The following is an 8143-nucleotide window of genomic DNA, read 5'->3' on the forward strand; positions in this document are numbered from 1 at the left end:
ACCGATAAACTCCAGAATGTGGGAAAGTCGACTGAAAAAAAAAGAAAAAAAAATCCAGTTTTCTCAAAAAATAAATTGCAAGGAAAAATGCACAAAAGAAATGGAAGGAGGAATTAGAGGTTAAAAGATATTTAACAGACCTGCCCACCAACTGCTCTACATGGGCTGCATGGGCCTTGTGTACGCCCGTGAACACACACACACACACACACACACACCCACACACCAGTTGGTGAAATTTGAATCCTGGCCCGGTATTTCATAGCACTATAGGGTTCTTGCTCATTTTCAAGGTATAATGTTATATTATGATTATGTTTTCTGAAATAGTTTTTATAAAAACACATACTCAGATACAGATAAGAAAGGAGGAGAGCAAGGAGGAAGGAGGGGCCATCTTTGAAGTAAATGTATTCTCTAGAACTCCAGACTTAAGAGACGTGGGGCCACAAACATGAAAACCTTTGGGGTCGTGGGACCCCATAATGTCCTCCTACCAGCAACACGCGGGGTTTCTCACAAAGGAGGTGAGCAGCTGGTTCTGGAAGCTGTCCATGACCGTCTCTAGTAGGCTCCCATTCAGTGAAGGATGAGATGGGAAAACTAACTTTCTAAGAGTTCACGTGATGCCCCACGTTGGCAGTATATCTGCTTCATGAAGCAAGGGACAGTTTCTACGTAGGACTCTAGAAGACATAAGCCTTGTTACTCTAGAAAATGAAACACGATCTCCTTCCAAATTCCAAATAAGGACTTGACGGGGCCACAGAAGCAGGAGAGGGGAAGCCTTGCCCATGGATGGGGAGGACGAAGATGATCTCAGGCTCTATTTACTGACTCTTGCCGTGGGCTCTCAGCACGCAGCCCCCACGTCATCCTCGGACCAGCATGGCGAGGATGAGCGGGCAGTGTCGGATGAAGACACTAAAGTAGAGTGATTTGCTCCGGGTCAAAATGGCAGAGACAAGAAGCTCTCTAGGTCCCAAGACTCTTAGACCACCAAGCACTGCCTCCCAGAATATCTGGCAAAACAGACCTGAGAAACACTGGGGATGCAGGGGAGATGGGGCGTGGGGCAGAGATGGGTTCGGATTGGGCTGATGAAACCCAAAGGGTGCATTTTCTTGTCTTGCTGACTGTTGACTGTGTGTGTTAACTCCTCCAGACGTCAACCCGAAACCCTTCTCTTGCCCACCAGCTCAGCCCGCGCGGAGCTCAGCCAGCCATCCCTCGGCCATGTGACCGTGCGGCAGGAACTTGGGTGCCCTTCGGCTCATTCTCGGTATCTCCTGGCCCTTCTGCACGTGAGCACGGATGATCACAAAGGATGCACGGGTCCCTCCATTTCTGGTTCACTTCTTCAGGTGGAACTCCCGCTACCTCCAAATTAAGGGCCATTTCAGATTACTTTTCCTTCTGCTAACTGGCCTCCCTCTTTTAGTATTTTTTTTCTGGGACCTGGGCATAGAATTTGTGTTCTCCCTTCCCCAGTAATCCTTATACTATCCAGAAACCTTGGACTCTCTGGATTCTTTACTGAGCCTCAAATCTCTCATCAGATTTCTATTTCTTATTACCTTTTATCTTTTTTTTTTAATTACACAAGCAATACATGCTCAAGCACAGGATTAAAAAAAAAAAGTCTCTGTCAACTATAAAGGGACTGCCGACTAAGACGGTTAGACTCCTTCTTTATTTGGAACAGATGAGATCTTGATTTATGATGGGCAGATGGCCCCCTTCTTGAGGACACGCGAGGGACACAGCTTCTAATAAGAGTAACATGTCCTTATGGGGGCACACTGGCTGCTCTGTGCCATGCCAGCAGCTGGTGAGGGCCGCTTCTCCTTTCTCCACGCCTGGATCACCATGACAGCTGAGAGCCTTAATAAAGCAAGGTGCGCCTGGGAATGTGGGGTGAGGAAGCCACCAGAACACGGCGGTCTATTTCTGCCCCAATAATCCCACTGTTACAGCAGCTGAGGCCGAGAGCGTCCGAGGCTGCCTGCTGGCGCCGAGCGGGGCTCCCGTGACCCTGAGCAACGCTGAGACATTCCGGAGACTCTCCAGCCCCTGGAGGCAGGCCACCAGCAGCCGGGGGCCCAGGGTGGCACCAGTTATTTTTAGCTGAGATGTTTCAGGCCTTCCATGGCGGCGAGGAGCAAGAAACCCCACGCCCTGGGCATTTGTGGGTCTTCTCCGTGTTTTATCAAATCCGACACGGCCCTCACTGGGGAGTCCTAAGGAGAGTCAGCGGAGCAGGTTGACAGATACCCTCAGACCGCCTTTCCCCAGAAACATGACACTAGCTTCCTGAGAGTCGTGGCAGCTTACAGAAAGTGGACAGTGTCACCAACACGGGTCACCCACTGACCTAGGCACAGAAAGGTAGAAGACAGACGGAACCTGCGTCCCTAAGGACAGGAGAGGAAATAGAAGTACTTAGACAATAACGAGAAATAATACAAAACCCAGGGGTAAAGGGACATGGAGGAAGGCGAGGGGTGACACGCTTTCATGGACCGTAAGCAAGTCCACCCCATCAGCAGTGAGCGCAGGCCTCCGTGCACAGCAGGAGCTCAGGGCCCCTGCGGAGCTGAGTTCCCAGCAGGAAAAGTGGACTGGTGGGAATCTGTGTCCTTGGGGAAAACATGTTCTTTCTATACTGACCCTCTGCCTCCCAGGATCCGGAATAAAGAGTAACACCCCAGCAGTGGGCCCTTTACAAATCTGTGAGCCATCCTAGCCATGAACTTGATTTTCCCGGCCTTCTGAAACAATGCGTGTTTGCAGTTCACACTGGCTCCTAAGCCTGTGGAGAGAATCGGGTATCAAAGAGGAGGCCCTTGAGGGAGGGTGTTGCGGTGCGAATGCTGGAAACCCACAGCTCCTTGCTCTAGGGCCTGAGCCCTCTGCTGCTAGAAGTTTCTTTACATGCTCCTTCCTTCATCTGTCACTTACCAGCTACCTGCTACGGGGCCCAGGGACAGGGACTAGGAGAAGCAGGAGTCCCCAAGAAGGCTAGACCAGGAACAGGAGTGAGAACTCTTGTCCTGAGGCCTCAAGGCTCGGAGTGGGCATACATTTCCCAACAGGGCTCGGCCTCAGCTCTGGGTGCGATTAGCCTCCGTAGCAGCTGTGCCTATTTTGGGCCTGGGGGTCTCTGTCCCGTGGGCAGCAGGTGTTGAGGCCTGAAGAGCAAGGCATACTTTGTGAGTGCCCCTTTGCAGGGCATCCCGGCTCCATTCCCGGGGCAAAAGCCGGCTTTTCCGATAATCGTCCTCAGCTCGGAGCTCCTGATTTCCTCCTTTGTTTCCCCAGGGGGCCCGCCGGCTCGTGGCTGTCTGAGAGGGCCTGCAGGTTTCTGGGAGGGGAGTAGGTTGGGGATGTGAGCCCCTCTCTGGGCTGCGGAGGGTGGGGTACACTCTCTGCTCACAGTCACAACTCACACCGGGAGAAGCCCACTGAGCAGTCAAGGCAGGAGGCAGACTGGGCGCCCCGCTCGTCCCCCACTCCGAGGCTTGGCACCTGGCTCCTGACCGTGCTGCTGAAGGAATGACAGGAGAACTTGCCCACGCCAGCCAGGCACTTGTAAGGCACCGTCCTGACGGACACTACCCAGATCATTTCCACCACCACCCCAGGAGGCAGCCAAGGCCGTCAGCCGGCCGACATACATGATGATCGCTTGTTGGAAAGCTGGAATGACCCGAGTTTTTACCTGATAAGTGACCTGCTTTCAGTCCCACAGTAAATCCAGACTGGAACAAGGTCTCAAGTGTAGTGTAACGGGTGATCAGTAAATGTGCCTGATAAGATCTGTGGCCGCAAGTCATCTCCCATGGCCAGAAGTGTGCAGCTGCCCAAGGCTCATTCTCACCTTCTGAGAAATGGGTTCTGTGGGACATGGCGGGAGGCCATCCCCTCCGGGAAGAGCAACACGTCAGCTGTGACCTTGGCTGGTCCTTTGTACTTGGGGGGAGCCTTAAAGAGAGTGTCTTCTGTGCCTTTTCTCTCCCCTTCCTCTGTGCCCCCTGAAGGAAGGCTCAGAGTGGTGAGGCCAGCTGGGCTGCCCTCAAGCCAGGAGTCAGTCCCATCAGCGATGAGGGGCCCCTGAACTTTGGAACCCCAGACAGCTCCACAGGCTGGGATTGGAACTCCTGGCCCTGGCCCCTGGACATACACAGCTCCCTGGGCCCGGGTTCCACCCACCCTTCTTCCTTGAAGCTCTATTTTGCCTCATAATCCTGGGTGACATACTGCTTTTGATTCATTGCCTGAAATTTGTGGCTGAACATGAACATGGGCTGTGTGTGTGTGTGTGTGTGTGTGTGTGCGCGCCTCTAGCCACCTCTGTAAGGATGTATTAACGGTTCTGTGTCTTAAATCATTCTGAGCCCCCGAGAAAAAGACAGCAGGGCTATCCATCACTGGTCTGCGGCAAGAGGAAGAAGCAAGTTTGTCAGGCTCTTCTGCCTTGTGTGGTTTGACTCAAGCCCCTATTTGGACATTAAAGGTTAGTGATTTGAAGATGTGATGATGTGGGGTACACATGGGTCACAAGCCATTTGGCCGAGAGTCTAGGGTTCAAGGCAACCGTCGTCACAACCGAGTCCACTCACTTGGCTCCTACAGCTCAGCCCTCCTCAGGCCTTTTGGAAACACGACTCCGATCTGTCCCTGCTCTGCCCAGATGCCATCCATGGCCCCCTCTGTCCCTGCGCTGAGCCCAACACGCACCTGACACCCACACGCCCCAGCTGGTCATTGGTATCCACCACAGGTCGCCTCCTGATTGCACACATCTCTGGGGACACGTTCGTATTTCCCTGACCCCCTCTAAGTAGGACTTGGGACGTTGTGACTTACTCCCTTGCTTGCCTTGGTACCTCAGTTCCTACCCTCATACCCTGCGTTTGCAAATATACCCTGTGTGCAAATTTGCACACACACGGAGCCTTGGCACTGCAGCCACGCCGGAGCAGCAGTAACAAAATCGAGTTTCAGCGTGAGCTTTGCTCCCAGTTTCCTTCATAATCGTAAACAACGACAAGGGGCAGTGACTGCTTCTAGGCCACCGCTCAGGTCCGGCCCGGCTGACCGCGTCATGGGAACTTTCCGTCCGTGGGAACCCAGCCCGTGGGGACTGAGCCCCAGCGACACTACCGCACACTTCCTGTGCCCTGGCTCGCCTGTTCGCACTGCGCCAGGCTGCCCCGCCACAACGGCCACCTCCAAGCCTCGGGAGGGGTCCGGCAAGGCAGCTGCCCGTTCCCACGCGCTGGGGCCCGTCTCCACTAGGTGGCGCCACTGCTCCGCCGGCCGCCTCGGGCCCCATGGGAGGAAGGGGCCACGGAGGAGCTGGGTCGCTCTGGCCGAGTGCCTGGGGGGTGAGGGGGGTGAGGAGGGTGAGGGGGGACCCCCACCCCCGCTGTCCTTAGCCTGCGCTTTGCTAGAAAAGCCCAGCGCAGGCCCCGCGCCGCCTCCGGAAGCCGAAGCCAAGGAAGAACACGCAATAGCAGCCCAGGCTTCCTCTGAAACGCCGCTCTTTGCCCACCGCGGGCTCCCGTGCCTCCACTCCGGCGGGAAACCCATGGCGCTGCAGCACGTTCATCGCGTTCATCACCAAGGGCTCCGCTGTCTCTCCGACTCCGCGCTCACCCTCCTCACCCGTCCCCGCCCGGGCCGCAGCCACGCCGTCTGTGCTCCAGCCTCGGAGGCCTGTGGAAAGGGCGGCGCGCGTGCCCCTGCCTTCTAGAACCTTCCCCGGCCCCGCTCGGCTTGGTCTGGTCTATTTGCTGAGCGAATCACCGCCTACCCGTACCCCCTGCGCGCGGGCTGCGCTCTTGTGTCTTCTCTCCCTCTCGTTTTGGGAGGAACCTTTTTATTCCCCCCCCTTCCCCCGGGGTGCGCCAGTGCTCGTCACAGCATCTGGGGGACACCCCACCCCGCCCCTGCAGGGTTCAGTGAGAGACGACGCGGCCCGCTAAACCAACGGGAACGCTGGCCACTCCCTCTAGAAGCACAGGTTTCCTAAGCACCCCCAGGCCCGCGCCACACCCACGGCCAGGGACGCCCGCACCGCTGGGGGAGCAGTCCCGCCCCTCCGTCCCCAGGAGTTTCTAAGTTCCCTCAGGTGGAAAGAGACCCGGCCCGACCGGGCTCAGGCCGACTGCGCGGGGGCTGCCACCTGCAGGCGGGAGCGGGTACTGTCGGCTGCTGGGATCACAGGCTGGGGGGCAGAGGGACATCACAGGTTTTATGGACTTAGAACCATCTTCTACCCAGCAGTGGTTCCCCTGTACAAACCTCCCCGTGACCTCCAGGTCAAGCCTTTCCAGAGAGGCTGCCTCCCCACGTCACCATTTACACGGGTGCGGCAGCCCCCAGGGGCTGGCGAGTTGCTTTGACAGGCCGCTGAACTCTGCCTTGAGAGATCCATCGTTCTGGCCCTGGGTCTGCACGATGGAGAAACAGAACAAACCTGCTCTAGTTCTGTGAGGGTCATCAAACAGCTACCATTTTCCTATAACACCGTGTCTACCAAAGGAGCAGAGCCCCAGTTCCTGTTCCCTGCCCTTCCTTCCCGGTTACCCTCTGCAGAACGTGCTTGACTGGGAATATCTCATCACCTGCAACACCCAGAACTTAGTCTAAATTTAAAAATACAGAGAGGGGAGGAACCTGGGTGGCTCAGTCGGTGGGGTGTCTGAGACAATTTCTGCTGGAGTCACGATCTCCGGGTCATTCGATAGAGCCCCAGGCCACACTCGGGGCTCAGCGAGGAGCCTGCTTGAGATTCTCTCTGGCCCTCTCCCTCTGCTCCTCCTCCTCTCTCAGAATAATATACGTTCATTATTAAAATATATTTGCAAAACATAAAATGAAATAGAAGTGCCACTGCCCCCTCCACTGCCCTCTCGCCTCTCGTTCCTGTGGTCCGAGGCTGGGGTTGGCAGCAGGGTCGACACCATTGTTAACAGGTTAGTGCACCCAGAACTGAATGTCATATTCTTGTAGCAAGAGGGCAACTTCCTCTCCGAGCCAGACTCTTCATCTGTAACCTGAGGAATTACAGGCCCTGTCCTAGAGATCAGTAGTAAGACACGAATGCAGGGCCTAGCCCAATGCCTGTCACATACTGTGTTCGCATGTTAGTTCTTTTTTTTTTTTTTTTAAGGCTTCATTTATTTGACAGAGAAAGACAGCGAGAGAGGGAACACAAGCAGGGGGAGTGAGAGAGGGAGAAGCAGGCTTTCCCGCAGAGCAGGAAGCTTGACGTGGGGCTCGATCCCAGGACCCTGGGATCACGACCTGAGCTGAACACAGATGCTTAATGACTGAGCCACCAAGGTGCCCCAGCATGTTAGTTCTTAAAGGCTAACTGAACAGTCTGGAAGCAGACAGACGCACCAAATACGTTTCTCCCTGCTTATTATACTCACAATGTAGCAGCATTGGGCTCATGTAGATGAGTTAAATTGGTCCCAAAGCCCAAATGCCCAGAGCATCTGCTAAAGAAGTTGTAAGCAGAGGAGGCTCCCTCTAAACCAGTGAGCGTTGACCGACATGACCACCAGAGGGCAATGGCAGGCCGCGTATGGAAGGCCTGCTTCCGGGGCCGGTGGGAGGCAGGCCCTGCAGAGCAGAGCTGTGGGGCCGCTGCCTAGATTCTGGCTGCCTCCAGGTGAGCCTGGGGTTACCCTGTCTGCTAGTCTGCCCAGATCTGCCCTCAGCCAAGCCCCCTGGTACCAGGGAATCCAGAACAGGGTGCCCCCTAACTCATCTCTTGTGCCCATCTGTAGTATGGGGCCGCTTCAGTGTCTTGGAGCTCAGCCTCTGTTCTCACCTCCCCCAGCAGAATCGGCCCGTCCATTTGTCCATTTTGCTCCTCGCCACTCACTCACGTACACCTGAGGCCCATCAGTCCTGAAGTTACAGCATTTCCTGCTGAGCCTACACCAAAGCTGTTTCTCCGTTTCTTGGGTCAGAGAGATACAACCAGCCGCTCCAGACTCCACACCAGAGAGCTGGTCACTCGGCTGGTATTTACCATCTGCTCTGTGTCAGGCACCCTCCTCTCTGCCACCCTTTCCCTGCCCAAGGCAAGCCAAGAAGGGGTGGCTTCCCCGACACGGAATGA

The sequence above is a fragment of the Martes martes genome (assembly GCF_963455335.1).
Source record: "Martes martes genome assembly, chromosome: 16".
Lineage (NCBI taxonomy): Eukaryota > Metazoa > Chordata > Mammalia > Carnivora > Mustelidae > Martes > Martes martes.